The 15446-nt window shown below is 39.0% G+C and overlaps 1 pseudogene; it reads left to right on the top strand.

The window, feature by feature from the left end:
* Nucleotides 1-4045: 4045 nt before the first annotated feature.
* LOC145272013 (small subunit ribosomal RNA) lies at nucleotides 4046-5444 on the top strand (annotated as a pseudogene).
* Nucleotides 5445-15446: the final 10002 nt, after the last annotated feature.

Genomic DNA, 15446 nt, shown 5'->3' with positions numbered 1-15446 from the left:
GAGATAAAGTAAGAAAGAAACACGCCGAAACACACCAACCGGCACCCCGACGGCGGCAGGTCAACGGCGGGACTGACTGTGACTCTCTTAAGGTGTGAGGCTTTGCCTCTTAAGCAAGCTTCACTGACGACGGGTATTCGGCTAAGTAGGGAGTCCTCCTCCTCGTCCACCTAGTCGTGGGTTGCATGTGTGCCCGGGACAGCACCCCCATCACTATAAGGGGTGCCCCCCGGGGGCCAGGGGGACCTCGTCCAGGTCGACCGGGCGCTTCCAGACGCCTACCGACACCGGTCAGGTCGGCGAGGCCCCCGGCGGCCCCGAGCGCGACCACAGGTTGCGGAAGGCGTCTAAGTGAGCGGCGGCGACGCCCCGAGCCCCCCGGGGTCGACTCCGCGGCCCCGGGTCGGTTGGCGGGCCTCCAGAGGTCGATAAAGTAGTGGTGTCGCTAGCGGTCGAGAAGGCACTTTTCGACGCCTACTGCGACCCCCATATGGCGGTAGGCGTAAAACTGGAAAATCGCCGACCAGAAATGTCGCTTCGTATAATCGCGCTTTTTTTTTGACCACCCATTTCAGGTGTCGGAGCGGGGTCTGGACGCAAACCAGCCCCACTTCTGGGGTTTTACAAGCTCGAATCTTGTTCGACATATGTTGTAAAGAGGTGCGTTCGAGCAACGGGGGCTGTCGGTAGGCGGTCGTGGGTTGCATGTGTGCCCGGGACAGCACCCCCATCACTATTAGGGGTGCCCCCCGGGGGCCAGGGGGACGTCGTCCAGGTCGACCGGGCGCTTCCAGACGCCTACCGACACCGGTCAGGTCGGCGAGGCCCCCGGCGGCCCCGAGCGGGACCACAGGTTGCGGAAGGCGTCTAAGTGAGCGGCGGCGACGCCCCGAGCCCCCCGGGGTCGACTCCGCGGCCCCTGGGTCGGTTGGCGGGCCTCCAGAGGTCGATAAAGTAGTGGTGTCGCTAGCGGTCGAGAAGGCACTTTTCGACGCCTACTGCGACCCCCATATGGCGGTAGGCGTAAAACTGGAAAATCGCCGACCAGAAATGTCGCTTCGTATAATCGCGCTTTTTTTTTGACCACCCATTTCAGGTGTCGGAGCGGGGTCTGGACGCAAACCAGCCCCACTTCTGGGGTTTTACAAGCTCGAATCTTGTTCGACATATGTTGTAAAGAGGTGCGTTCGAGCAACGGGGGCTGTCGGTAGGCGGTCGTGGGTTGCATGTGTGCCCGGGACAGCACCCCCATCACTATTAGGGGTGCCCCCCGGGGGCCAGGGGGACGTCGTCCAGGTCGACCGGGCGCTTCCAGACGCCTACCGACACCGGTCAGGTCGGCGAGGCCCCCGGCGGCCCCGAGCGGGACCACAGGTTGCGGAAGGCGTCTAAGTGAGCGGCGGCGACGCCCCGAGCCCCCCGGGGTCGACTCCGCGGCCCCTGGGTCGGTTGGCGGGCCTCCAGAGGTCGATAAAGTAGTGGTGTCGCTAGCGGTCGAGAAGGCACTTTTCGACGCCTACTGCCACCCCCATATGGCGGTAGGCGTAAAACTGGAAAATCGCCGACCAGAAATGTCGCTTCGTATTTGTCCGTAGCCCTAAACTTTAATTTCTCGCGATTTCTCGCGAGATGAACGACCGGAAGTGGACAGTGGAGGGAAAACAGAGTGACTTTGAAAATGGAGAGATGAACATCATTTCCCGTTCATCCATTTATCATATTTGGACTTCTAACTTTCATCTATTATGTTTGAATTGTAGTTACGTGTGTGTGCGTGTTTCTTAATTGCTACATACCAAACGTGAAAGAGAGAGAGACAGACAGACGTGATACGAGAGGGAGCGGTAGTCGTAAAATCGGAAAGTCGCCGACCAGAAATGTCGAGGGGGAAAAAAATGACAAAGTCCTGGTGTGCCTAGGCGTCGAGAAGGCACTTTGCGACGCCTACCGCCATCCCCATGTGGCAGTAGGCGTAAAACTGGAAAATCGCCGACCAGAAATGTCGCTTCGTATAATCAACGTTTTTTTTGACCACCATTTTCAGGTGTCGGAGGTGGGTCTGGACGAATACCAACACCATTTCTGGGGTTTTACAGTTTGAAAGTTTTATAAACCATGTTCGGTAGGAAGCACACTTTGGTGTGTCGGTTTGTCGGAGCAGCGACTCTTTGCCTCGTGGTGGTCCGGAACGCCTCTACGGGCTTGTCACAAAGGTGTCAGAAAGTGGCAGCTCTGCCGCCTAGGGCTGTCACTGTTATCGCTATCGCCGCGCTCCAACTTGTTTTGATCCGCCGCCTTCATTCCTGCCAACCGTGCGCCCGCTCATCGTCGTTAGGTATACGTGGTACGTGTGTGTGCTTCTTCGTGGACCTAGGGCTGCTCGACGTGTCGAACGATATGGTGGAACTCCAGCTCCTTTCCTGGTTCCATAGTCGTCATGGTACCTGCGTCGTCAGCGTATCTATGTCCACCCTTTTAGCCGATGCGTTTGCTGCAGCTTCTGCTTCCGCCTCAGCGTCCGCCGCCGCTGCTCTCAGCCGCCGCCGCTGTTGTTGTTGCTGCCATTCAACCACTACCTGCGAATCTTGCGATGATCGGCCGAACGACCCATCGCTGTGCGACCGATAAATCCTCCGGATTAGGGAGAAACACCGCCGCTCTCTGCCGCCGTCGAATGGAAAACGAACAACCGAACGAACGAACGAACGAACGAACAAACAAACAAAAATAGCCGCCGGGGGAGATGACGGAGAACCTGATCCCCTGTACGTACGTTGTTCGATGCTCTCCCGTCCTGGAAGTTGCCGCAGCAAACAGGAGGATGAGCAGCAGCAGGCGCTGTCGCCGTAACCGCCGCCTGCCTGCCTGCCACCTCCTACTCCTGTCAGCGTCCGATCTCACAGCCGTGTGAACGTTTTCTGACACCCGATTTCTTTCCGTCTGGCAAAACCTTGGACGTCCCGCTTGCGGTACACGTGCTGCAGCGACTTCTCGTCCGACAACGCATAAGCGTCGACGTCTGCCGCATCTTCTGATACGTGGACGGTGATAGCGCTCCTTCTTCCGCCACCTCCACCTTTGTTAGCGCCAAAGAAGATCGTTCGAGCAGTCGCCGTCGCAGTCGATTAACCGTTTTCACCGTCCGCAGTTCCCGCCGCCGCCGATCAAGTCGTTCCTCTTCTTGTTCGTTCGTTCCCATACCGTCGATTTGCACGGCTGCCGGATGAGCCATCCTCTGTCCGGCGAAGCGCTCACGTCAGTGATCGATACTTGCACCGACAGTCCCCCCGCTCGCGACTCGGTGCTCGAATCGGACTCGTTCGTTTTAACTCGATGCGATTGTGAAAAGGGGACTGGTCGTCAATGTCGTCGTCGCCGCCGCCGCCGCCACCGCCATCATCTGTGTGTGTATGTGTGTCAACGATATTGTTCGCCCGGTCCACCGCGTTGTTGCTGTTGTTGCTTTTTTTCCCTGACGTTCGCCGTCGCACGAACGAAAGAGAAAAAAGCTCGAAAAAGCCGCCCAAAAAATCGGACTGAGGAGCCGCTTGCGAGAACGCGCCATGTGCACGTTGTCTCTCCTCGGTTTTCCGAACACGACGCCGACAGAGGCGACGACGAAGGCGACGGGAAAGTTGACGCCGCCGCTGCCCTGGTCCAGCTCCCCCGACGACGGCTGTGATGTTGACGTTGACGACGACGAAGACGACGACGACGACGAGACGGCATCGATGGCGACCACGATGACGACAACCTCGACGAGTTCAGTCTGCACCTTGACCCTCGATGTCCGTGTGCACTGCCGTTGTGCTGCTTGTCGTCTGTCGTATGTATCGCTGTCAAGGGTGCCGTTGTCGTTGTTGTTGTCGATGTTGTCGTTTGTTCTTTCGTCTCGGTCCAAGTCAGGGGGAAAAGAGGCCATCAGCGCGGGCAGCGCGCTTCCACGGTCGGCAAACGAAAAAAAACGGACCCGTCGTTGTAGTTGTCTGTCTTATTTCGGTCGGTCTATCGTCTTGAAACAAAAAAACCCAAGTTCCAACGATACCTGGTTGATCCTGCCAGTAGTCATATGCTTGTCTCAAAGCTTAAGCCATGCAAGTGTAAGTTCACGCCACGCATTAGAACGGGCGAAACCGCGAATGGCTCAGGAACCGGACCTAATCCTCGGGACCGTATTCCTCCTCGGAGGCGATGGATAACTGTGGCAATTCTAGAGCTAATACATGTGACACAGGCCGCGATCGGTCGGCGCGCCGTTGTCGCCACGCCTTGCGCGCTGGCACCCGCGTCGGCCGTTCCGGGTCGCGGCGCTACATATTAGACTGAGACCGATGCACGTCATTCCGTCCTCCCGTCGTCGGCGTTCCCCCTCACGGCGGTTCGTTCGGTGGCGGGGCTCATAGGGCGGCGCGCTCCGCTTTGGTGACTCTGGATAACTCACTGGTCGATCGCACGAGCTTTCACGCCCGGCGACGGGTCTCTCGAGGGTCCGCCCTATCAACTGTCGACGGTCGGTTAAGTGCCTACCGTGGTTACTACGGGTAACGGGGAATCGGGGTTCGATTCCGGAGAGGGAGCATACGAAACGGCTACCACATCCAAGGAAGGTAGCAGGCGCGCAAATTACCCACTCCCGGCACGGGGAGGTAGTGACGAAAAATAACGACGCGGGACTCTGTCGAGGCCCCGCGATCGGAATGAGTACGCTTCAAATCCGTTAACGAGGACCAACCGGAGGGCAAGTCTGGTGCCAGCAGCCGCGGTAATTCCAGCTCCGGTAGCGTATATTAAAGTTGTTGCGGTTAAAAAGCTCGTAGTCCGAACTCGGGTTCGTGGTCGCGCAAGCGGCCCCGGGGCGGCGGCGCCATCGTCCGTCGTTGACTTTGGTCGTCCGTTCGCATTTCCGGCCCTTTCCGCCGGTGTCAACCGCTAGCATACCCGCCACGCGGTCCTGTCGGCGAGGTGGACGAGGAGGTCGTGGTCGGGATCCGGGAGTGGTCGTAGGTGGTTCCGGGAGTCTAACGGGGCTACGGGTGCGTGTGTGACGGCGTTTCTGCGTCGTGCATGCGCTTCCCCCCTAACCCCGCGCTTCTCTCCCTCCACTGCTCTCCCCCCGGTCCGCTCCGAGTCCCTGCTTCATGTCTTGTCTGCGCGCGTGTGCGGTCGGCGGTTTCTCCTCCAAGGGTGCTTTTAACCGAGTGTCCGCGGCGGCCGGTACGTTCACTTTGAAAAAATTAGAGTGCTCAGAGCGGGCTGTTCAAGCTTGCATACGATAATAATAATAATAGATATGCTTATTTTGTCATGTTTTGCATTAGTCACATTAAAAATCTAGAGTTACTTCCCTTGCGTTTCGCTTCCTATTATAAAACAAAATGTCGGCAATTTTTCACCTGCTAACACGATTAAAGGTTTTTTTTTTTTAAATAATTCAGTAATATTCGGGTAATTTCGACTGCATAATTTGGAAGTTACCATTGTAACTTATTAGAATTGACAAAAAAAAATCAGTTAAAACCATTGTTTTTTTATCTGAAAATTCCATTTATCGTCCACAAAATCTCGTCCCAATTCTGTAGAAGCACCACACACACGCGCATGCGCGCGCACACACACACACACACACATATGCCAAATATTTATTTTTCATGCAAAGCAACTCCTTCAACATGTTAATATTTTTACCGATCCGTTTCATTGTGCTGAAACAATCGGTTATTATTATGTCAATATCGACTCTTTTCGTGCATATATAAAGCAAAACTGTAACATTCTAAACTGGTGACGTTACCACTGTACCAACGTGACACGCATATGAACTGATTACAAATTAAAAACAAACTAAGATGAATGTACAAAACGTATAACGATTTTTTTTTGTCAATTTTGACTCATTTTTTAACCCCTTAAAAATTTTTTTACCCCGCTATAACGCATAAAAGGACGGTCCATAAAAATCCAATCATTTGAGGCTTTTAGTGCTGCTCTGCAACTTTAATTTGAAAATATGGAGACAGACAAACGGACAGACAGAAATACAGGCAGACAGAAAGACAAACATATAGCCTTTATGTATTAAAATAGCGGCGGGTGGGGGATGCCGGGTTCGCCTGGTCGTAAAATACGCTTAAATATGATATTTTAATTTCTCTAGATTTCGTATATATTATTATAGAGTCAAACTCTATCTCCACCGAAATTAAAATTCGCAGAGCAGTGCTAAGGGCCTCAAATAATTGGATTTTTACGGGCCGTTCTTTTATGGGTTGTTTAGCTGGTTAAAATAGTTTTTAAGGGGTCAAAAATGGATCAAAATTGAAAAAAAATCGTTAAACATTTTGTGCATTCATCTTGTTTTATTTTAAATTTTTAATAAGTTTATATGCGTGTCACGTTGGTAAATTGGTAACGTCACCAGCTTTGAATGCTAAAGTAATTACGTATTTACTTTTTTAATATCCCATTTTGCAGTTTCGGATTATTTTACTAAAGTAAAGCTTCATTATTTTTCAAAACTGTTTTTGTTTCTTTGTTTTCCGATATTTCGTCGATATTATTTAATATTTAGTAAGAGTGTTTTACAGAAAAGCCAACAAACGACTACCCGAAAAAATAAATATACAAGAAATAAATGTTACCATAGTCAATAAAAGTTCAGTTCATGTTTTCTTTTGTTTTGAAATAGTTTTTAATGCTCTTTACTTGAAATAATATCAGCGAACCGAAATTAAAATGAAATTTGAGGCGATGACTACTTAAATGAATTTTTATATAAACTACACATGCCATAATCGAATATTCCACAAGCGCAAAATAACGGAACACATTAAACTATGTTTATAAATATTCCTTACGTGCCCCTCCTTCAAACTGAAAACGGGGCTCTCCATTTCAAAGTCGCTGCCATTTTGATTTTTTTTAAGACCGGTTCGTGAATTAAAAAAAGTGTTTTTACAAACTACTTAAAAATACAAGCCAATGAACTTTTCTACCATAAAAGTAACTTTTATTGACTATGTTAACATTTTCTCTTTGTAAGGAAACATCATTTTGTTGGGCGCTCTTGGCTACGAATGGAAACAAAGTTGATATAAAAAATATATTTTCGTGAAAATTATCTTTACTTTCATCATATTTTGCTTTTTTCAACCCCGTCATACTTTCATCAATCACAATCAATTTTCTGTAGGTTGTTTTTGAACCCAGTCAACGACGGGTACCTCTGGTAGTATATATATATATATATATATGAAAATTCAATTAACTTTCTTGAAGTTATATTTTTGGATTTTACCGTCATTTAATTATTCATCTTTCACCAGACTATCCATTCACGTGTAATCACCTTTTTCTTCACCATATTCCCTCTGCTTCACTTTTTTGTTATCAAGTAAGATCTTTGACTTACTTGTTGTTTCATCAAATACTTTTGTATGCAAAATCCGATCCCGCATTTTCCTAATTTCTACCCTCTGATGAGATTGAAAGTATTTCTTCGAAACTCCGCGGATTAAGGACTATCCACTTATCAAGTGCTTCCTTTTCAGATTAAATATGTTTTTAACTCTTTTTCATAGTGTTTTTTTTAATGTTTTATTAACTGTTTGCTCGTATTATAAGCTCTGTCTCCTATTTGGTTTTATCGAGCTTTTACATCTGGTTGAGATAATTTTATAAATATTAATTCTTTAATATTTATAATATACTTTAGTTTTACCATCTTGGATCATTTTGGTAAATTTAATTGTAATTTATATATATATATATATATATATATATATATATATATATATATATATATATATATCAAAATTTCCTTAAGGCCTTATCGTCTGCCCCTTTAAGAGAAACGTCAGAATGATAAATTAAAAACTAAGAAACGAATGAGGAAAAAAGGGAATTTGGTTTCAGTTGGAAAACCAGTGAGGAAAAAAAAATCTCACTGTTCAGGTGGTTTTAAATCAATAAATATCTCCAACTGATGTTTCAAAATCTTTTGTCTACACAGGCTAGGTTTTTTTTTTTGGTATTTAAATTAAATTATGTTTCCTCTGAAATTTCTCCTTCCATTTTGCTGTACCAAGAATTTACTTATATATATATATATATATATATATATATATATATATATATATTCAATAGGAATAAATGTTTAATTTCAACTTGTATCTCTCGCGGTTTGCAGTAGCTTAGTGGTTCGACATGGCTTCTGTTGCCAGGGTTCAAATCTCTCGACTGCACTTAAGGTTCCCGAAAGGATGAAACGCTATAGAAAAAGCAGTTTTCGATCGATTGGCGGTCTATATATATATATATATATATATATATATATATATATATATATATACATATATATATATAAATTTTATAAGACAGATAATGAACTATTTACTGTATTCTTTTAGTAACTTTGATGTTATCGATGCAATAAAGAAATCTTTTAATTGATATTTCAGTAGGTGATTGTAATATAAGTGTTTACAATAAAATAAACAATCATGTTTTGGCCAGTTGCATATTTTCATTAGTTGACCAGTGCTATAAAGTAAACAATTAAAATCAAATGGAATTTCAAATTTATTTGCCAAATATAGGTTAGTACAGCAAGCCATCTATAGACATGAAAACCAGTTACGTCTATATACTGTCTAAATGTTTGTCTAAGGCCGCTAAAAACGCTAGTATTATAATAATCTAGAACAAAAGCATAATAGTAAAATCCATACACACATATAGTTAAAAAAAAACGCAAATATGTCTACATGAGTGTATTTATATCTATATGTATGATAAATTCAAACGAAATTAACACAAACAAAAATAAAACAACAAAATGCACTTTTTAAAAACTTTTATTTATTTAATTTTTTTATTTTTGTGTTATTTTGTTTTTCTATTTTAAGATTTTGTTCATTTTTTTTTTCTTCAGATTTTGGTTTTTCTTCAGTTGAAAGATAAAGTGCTGCAGCCAGGGATTGAACCTTTTTAAAATTATGCTAACTATATACATACTTTTATAACATACTGCTTTACTAGCAGTATCAGAATTTTTGTAGGAATTTTTGACACCCCTAACACGAAACTGCGAATACAATATAAAAATCTCGTAATTTCTCTGTTAAAAGTGGGTTATTTATTTTCTTTATGGATTATACTTCCAAAATAAACTATTACAGTTGTTTTAAAAGTAATAAAAATATTTTTATTTTTTTTTTAAAACAGTAATGAATTTTCCGAACTCAATATTTTTCAATTTTTAAACTCAATATTTTTAAATTTTTAAATTTTAAAAATCTATCAAAATTTTTCTATTGATTCTATTTTTACGATATTTTCAGGGTCAATGTGAAATTTTATGTTCTTTCCAATAAACCGAATATAATATTTTAGACAAACGTTTTTTTTAAATTCACGCCCCCCCATTTTCACGCCCCCCCATTTTCACGCCCCCCCCATTTTGAAATGTCTATTAAAAAGTAAATAATTAATTTATGTTTAATAGGTTTATATATCACAAATTGAAGAGAAAAGGTCAATAAATAATATATTCAAATTTAAAACAAAACAAAAAAATCAGTTTTTTAGAAATTTACCTGTAAAGTCCGAAGTTTAAAACCTTATTTTATAAGAACACATTTTTTCTTTTTGTCTTTTTTTTTTTTTTTTAATGAAACCTTGGTCCTTGCTCCTTTAATTGAAAAAAAAATTAGGGCTTGAATTACATTTTTCGAGGAGTTATAAGCTTAGAAAGATAGGGGGTCGAATAATTTACGCCTCTCATTTTGAAATGTCTATTAAAAAGTAAATAATTAATTTATGTTTAATAGGTTTATATATCACAAATTGAAGAGAAAGGGTCAATAAATAATATATTCAAATTTAAAACAAAAAAAAAAATCAGTTTTTTAGAAATTTACCTGTAAAGTCCGAAGTTTAAAACCTTTTTAAAAAAAAAAAAACACATTGTTTTGTCTTGTTTTTTTTTTAAATAAAACCTTGGTCCTTACTCCTTTAATTGAAAAAAAAAATTAGGGCTTGAATTACATTTTTCGAGGAGTTATAAGCTTGGAAAGATGGGGTGGAATTATTCACTATTTTCACGAAATTTCTGACACTGCTACTGCTTTACTAAGAATATATATATATATATATTATATATATATATATATATACATATATATATATATATATATATATATATATATATATATATGTGTGTGTGTGTGTGTGTGTGTGAATAAAAAGGAAAAACCTAAAAGAGTAAAAACAAAAATAAAATCAACGGTCATATATCACATGCGAAAGAGGAGAAGTTTAGTTCTCTTTCTGTTCTGGAGTTTTTTTTTCTCTCCAGAACAGAAAGAGAACTAAACTTCTCTTTCGCATGTGATATGACCGTCTTTCCTGTACATCCTCGCCTAGAAATCCTGATGATGTCCCCTGAAATGGGGACGAAACGTTGATTTTATTTTTGTTTTTACTCTTTTAGGTTTTTCCTTTTTATTCACATAACGTCTAAAGCATCATTTATATCTTGCTTTATTTTATTCATATATATATATATATGTATATATATATATATATATATATATATATATATATATATATATATATATATATATATATATATATATATATATATATTTATATATACGTTCTATTTTTTATTACCGTATCTTTCTGTTAAGTTACATTATTGTTTCAGCTACCCGGCCGTTTTTTTGGCCGTCTGTAGCTTCCTCAGACTTTAAGTCTGAGGAAGTTACAGACGCCCCCCCCCAAAAAAAAAACGACCGGGTAGCTGAAACAATAATGTAACTTAACAGAAAGATACGGTAATAAAAAATAGAAAATAAAACGCATATTTGCTCTACAACAGTATTGAGCACTTTCATCAGTTTTTATTAATTGCCATTTCTACTAACTATATATATATGATGATTGCAACGGCTTGTCAGACGAGTGCCACTCCTTCAGACACTTAAAGTACATAAGCCCAAAAATGACTTTTTTTTAGTTCTACTGGTGAATTCACACGCTCAAGCAGGTATGACACTGAAGACGGTCATTGAGATCAATTATTACCTGTGTCCAGCATTTCGAGCCTCCACGCGTCACAACTTTTCCATCGCCACGGCACCGTTTTTATGTTACTGAGTCTTAGCTTTGTACGACAGCTATGTCTCTCTTTCGGTTCAAAATATTGAGATCCAGCAACAAGCAAGAGCTCTTACACATATATATATATATATACACACACATAGATACACCCAACACATATTTATATACACACACGTATACACACACATAAATATATACTCGCACATATATAAACATATATACACATATATACACATACACACATATATGCACACATACACATATATACAGTGATGATCATATTTATTGGCACGGTAAAATAAAAGTTAAATTTTGTCTAATAAATTCTAAAAAAGGGATTAAATTAAAGAAAATAACAAAGTATATTATGTATTTTTAACTGGCCTTTCCGATGCAGCAATCGGATTTTAGAAAAAATAAATAACAAAGGAACAACAAACATAATTGCAAAAAACCTTTGTTCAAAATTATTGGCACGGCTTTGTTTTTTCTTTTAGTATCAGTATAATATCAATCAATTTCCGGTTTACGTGCTTTCTGAACTTTTTTATAGCCATATTATGCTTGTTTAACGCTAATTCAGTGAATAATTTTTTTCAGATAATTTTTAGATAGCGATTTATTTAAACTATTATAAGTGACTAAATTATAATTTTCAATCGCCATGGTTAAAACTAAGGAACACAGCGAAGACGTCAGGAAGCTTGTTGTAGCATGCCATACCAATGGGGAGGGCTATGATAAGATTTCAAAGAAGCTAAACCTTCCCAAATCCACTGTTAGAGCCATAATAAACAAGTTCAAATCGCAAGGCCACGTTATGAGTTTAGAGGGTAGAGGGAGAAAAAGGATTCTTTCCCCAAGAGATGAACGGAAAATTGTTCGACAAGTAAAACAAAACCCAAGGGTCTCTGTTGGGGAGATTGTTGATGAACAGAGCACCTCTGGAGTGAATGTATCTCGACATACAGTTGGTAGAGTTCTGAAGAGAGCTGGTTTAAAAGCATGTCGTCCGAGAAAGACTCCCTTATTGAAGCCTATGCACCTGAAAGCAAGGCTAGCCTTTGCAAAACGTCATATTGATAAAGATGTTGCATTCTGGAAACGTGTTCTATGGACTGACGAAACGAAAATAGAGTTATTTGGCCATAATAAAGTGTCTTATATTTACAGAAAATCTGGCGAAGCTTTCCTGCCTAAGAACACCATACCTACAGTGAAGCACGGTGGAGGCAGTTTGATGTTTTGGGGATCCTTTGCTGCCTCTGGACCAGGGCGACTTGTTAAGGTCACAGGAAGCATAAAAAAGGAAGATTATGTTAAAATATTGGATGAAAACCTGAAAGACTCTGCTAAAGAGCTCTCACTTGGTCGTCGTTGGTGGTTCATGCAAGATAATGACCCAAAGCATTCGGCTAAACTGACTAAGAAATGGCTTGAGGACAATCATATTAATGTTTTGGAGTGGCCATCACAAAGCCCAGACCTTAATCCAATTGAAAATTTATGGAGAACATTAAAATTGAGGGTAATGCAAAGGAAGCCTAAGAATCTTATTCAATTGGAGGATTATTGTCAGGAAGAGTGGGCTAAAATTACTACTGAAGAGTGCAACAACTAAATATGTAAACTATGAAAAGCGACTGAGGAAGGTAACCAAGGCCAAAGGCTATACAATTGATTATTAAATAAATCGTGCCAATAATTTTGAACAAGGGTTTTTTGCAATTATGTTTGTTGTTCCTTTGTTATTTATTTTTTCTAAAATCCGATTGCTGCATCGGAAAGGCCAGTTAAAAATACATAATATACTTTGTTATTTTCTTTAATTTAATCCCTTTTTTTTAGAATTTATTAGACAAAATTTAACTTTTATTTTACCGTGCCAATAAATATGATCATCACTGTATGTACACCGCACATCCACACACACACATATATATATACACATATATATACCTACATATATATACACGTACACACGTGTATACATACATATATACACATGCACATCCACACACATATGCATACACACATTTACACACACATATATATTCATACATATATATGCACGCACGCATATATATATACACACGCACATACATACACATATATATACACATATATATACTCAAATATATATACACACACATATATACACATGTATATATACACACATGCAGATATATATGCATATATATATTCTTAGACACTCTTATACAAACACATATATATATACATATATATACACATATATATACACGCATATATATACACGCATATATATACACATATATATACACGCATATATATACACGCACATATATATATATACACATATATGCACATATATATATACACACATATATACATATATATATACATACACAAGCACATATATATGTATATATATATATATACTTAGACACTCATATTTATACTTATATCAAGAAAGGATCAGTACAAGAATACAATTGTTTCGGTTCTTTTTCTGATATTTTTATATATATCGTTCCGCTTAAGTAATCCACTTTACCAAATCTCCATTACTAACGATTACTAACAATTATCCTCGAGTGGCATCCGAGCCTTGATAAGTGGGGATTCCTATGTAAAATATGCATATATATATTTTTATTATACAGGGTTTCCGACTTAAAAGTAGCCCAGAAAATGTAGTAGCGAGGACATTCTTTTATTGTTTAAATTACCTGTATTATTGTTTAAATTACTTGTCGTATTGTTTAAATTACATGTAGTATTGTTTAAATTACCTGTAGTATCGTTTTAATTACCTGAATCATTCTTCAAATTACCTGTAGTATTTTTTAAATTATTTGTAACATTGTTTAAATTACCAGTAGTATTGTTTAAATTACTTGTAGTATTGTTTAAGTTACCTGCAGCATTCTTTAAATTACCTGTAGTATTGTTTAAATTACCTGTAGTATTGTTTTAATTACCTGTAGTATTGTTTAAATTATTTGTACTATTGTTTTAATTATCCGTCGTATTGTTAAAATTACCTGCAGTATTGTTTAAATTACCTGTAGTATAGTTTAAATTATCTGTAGTATAGTTTAAATTATCTGTAGTATTGTTTAAACTGCCTGTAGTATTGTTTAAATTACCTGTAGTTTTGTTTAAATTACCTGTAGTATTGTTTTAATTACTTGTAGTATTGTTTTAATTACCTGTAGTATTGTTTAAATCACTTGTAATATTGTTTAAATTACTTGTAGTATTGTTTAAATTACTTGTAGTATTGTTTTAATTACCTGTAGTATTGTTTAAATTACCTGTAGTATTGTTTAAATTTTCTGAAGTATTGTTTAATTACTTGTAGTATTGTTTAAATTACCTGTAGTATTGTTTAAATTACTTATAGTATTGTTGGAATTACCTGTAGTAATGTTTTAACTTACCTGTAGCACTATTTCAATTACCTGTAGTATTGTTAAAATTACCTGTAGTATTGTTTAAATTATCTGTAGTATTGTTTAAATTATCTGTAGTATTGTTTAAATTTCAAGTAGTATTATTTAAATTACCTGTAGTATTGTTTAAATTGCATGTATTATTTTTTAAATTACCAGTCGTATTGTTTTAATTAAATGTAGTATTGTTAAAATTACCTGTAGTGTTGTTTAGATTACCTGTCTCTAGTATTGTTTAAATAACCTGTAGTATTGTTTAAATTGTCTGTAGTATTGTTTAAATTACATGTAGCACTCTTTACATTACCCGTAGCATTATTTAAAATACTAGTGGTGTTGTTTAAAATACCTGTAGTATTGTTTAAATTATCAGTAGCATTCTTTAAATTACCAGTAGTATTGTTTAAATTACTTGAAGTGTTGTTTAAATTATCTGTAGAATTGTTTAAAATAATGTAGTATTGTTTAAATTACCTTTAGTATTGTTTAAATTACTGTTGTATTGTTTGAATAATGTAGTATTGTTTCAATTACTTGTGGTATTGTTTAAATTACTGTAGTATTGTCTAAATAACTGTAGTATTGTTTAAATTACTGTAGCATTGTTTAAGTTACTTGTGGTATTGTTTAAATTACCAATAGTATTGTTGAAATTACCCGTAGTATTGTTTACGTTACTGTAGTATTGCTTAAATTATGTGTAGTATTGTTTAAATTACTTGTAGTATTGTTTAAATTACCTGTAGTATTGTTTAAATCACCTGTAGTATTGTTTAAATTACCTATAGCATTATTTCAATTGCTAGTAGTATTGTTGAAATTACCTGTAGCATTGTTTGAATTACCTGTAGTATTGTTTAAATTATCTGTGGTATTGTTTAAATTACC

This window comes from Euprymna scolopes, chromosome 46 (genome assembly GCF_053919585.1).
Source record: "Euprymna scolopes isolate OS-2025 chromosome 46, ASM5391958v1, whole genome shotgun sequence".
In the NCBI taxonomy this organism is placed as follows: domain Eukaryota; kingdom Metazoa; phylum Mollusca; class Cephalopoda; order Sepiida; family Sepiolidae; genus Euprymna; species Euprymna scolopes.
This window is presented reverse-complemented; position numbering and strand designations above follow the sequence as displayed.